The sequence below is a fragment of the Lactuca serriola genome, chromosome 2, assembly GCF_051521515.1.
Source record: "Lactuca serriola cultivar US96UC23 chromosome 2, Lser_US96UC23_V15, whole genome shotgun sequence".
NCBI lineage: Eukaryota > Viridiplantae > Streptophyta > Magnoliopsida > Asterales > Asteraceae > Lactuca > Lactuca serriola.
The window spans coordinates 122,073,323-122,074,673 of NC_136409.1; the positions used below are offsets into that span (position 1 = coordinate 122,073,323).

The 1,351-nt window shown below is 37.7% G+C and overlaps 1 pseudogene; it reads right to left on the reverse strand.

The window, feature by feature from the left end:
* Window positions 1-387: 387 nt before the first annotated feature.
* On the reverse strand, window positions 388-918 carry LOC145089533 (IN2-2 protein pseudogene; annotated as a pseudogene).
* Between the last annotated feature and the right edge of the window lie 433 nt (window positions 919-1,351).

A 1,351-nucleotide genomic window follows, 5' to 3' on the forward strand; every position in this document is an offset into this window, starting at 1 on the left:
TTCTGACACGTGTCGTGCTCTAAGATAGCTATAACTTCGGAAGGTCCTAATGTTTGCATACGAACTCCGTTTTTAACATTCTTTATATCCATGCGTAGGTAATTCTGAGTACTACGAATTTCTTTTAGATTCCAATAGCTAATTATAAGTCTATTTTAAATTCCTCTTATTATAGAGATTTATAGTGTTAGGGTTTATCATAACTTCTTCACGCGAAGTCAGATTTAGACATTCTCTATAACTTTAGAATCATATGGATGTATACTTTGAGTTGTATCATAAAATATGTACGAAAGTTCATACTTTAACATGAATTACATAGTAGGTTTATCAAATTACTAGTTTAACAAAATCACATTACATGATTGGCATAATCTCATGTGATTGTTATTGACCTATTTTGACAGGTGTTACAGATATGCATTGTGTAAAGAATATGATACTAACCGTAATTTCAATAGGCACACGATTGTCGATTTTGTGTACATAATACAGATCAATGCAGTCAACACCGAGTCTCTTCAAGCTAGCTTCACAAGCATACTTTACATAGGCCGGATCTCCGGAGACTTCCATAGCTTCACTATCGTATTTGACACCGAATTTAGTCGCCAAATCCACTTTCTCTCTCACTCCTCCCATCAAAGTCTGTAGTTAACAAGAAACAAAATACTTGAACAGCAAGTTGACTGAATCAAACCATGAAATGAACCATGTGGCAGCGACGATTGATCAAGGTAAAATGTAATTGTTAAGCTCGAAGTAGTAGAAGAATGTCACCTTGCCGATAAGGATCTCGTTGGTTTGCGGTTCGTAGATGTCGGAGGTGTCGAGGAGGGTAATCACGGCGATAATGGTGTGGTGGATGAGCTTGATCATGTACGGTTTAGGTTTGGAGGCTCTATAGAAAGCAGACATGCCCATGCAACCCAAACCCTATGCTGATACTTCAAGACCCTGTCAATGTCCATTGAAGGTTTGGAAAGTTGATCTTCTAATCAAATTTGCTTTTCTAGTTCTCAAATCATTTCTGATTCAACAACACCAAGCAAATAGATAAGATCATTAAGGGTCGTGTCATAGTCTATTTCATAGTAGTCCTAAAGGAACTCACTATGTGGCTTAGAAAGTGATTGAACATCCAACTTTCTTAAGACATTGACACCCAACTCTCCCGGCTTGTCAATATGTGACTTCATCTCCAAGATGTGAGCACACATAGACCTTGCTTTCCATTAGGGCTTGAGTGACCTTAAACTTGTGGGTTAGGAAGAATAATTGGAGGAGGTGGAAGAAGTTAAGTTCCAAGAGATTTGGGAAGATCATAGATGTCTGAACTAGACATCTTTTG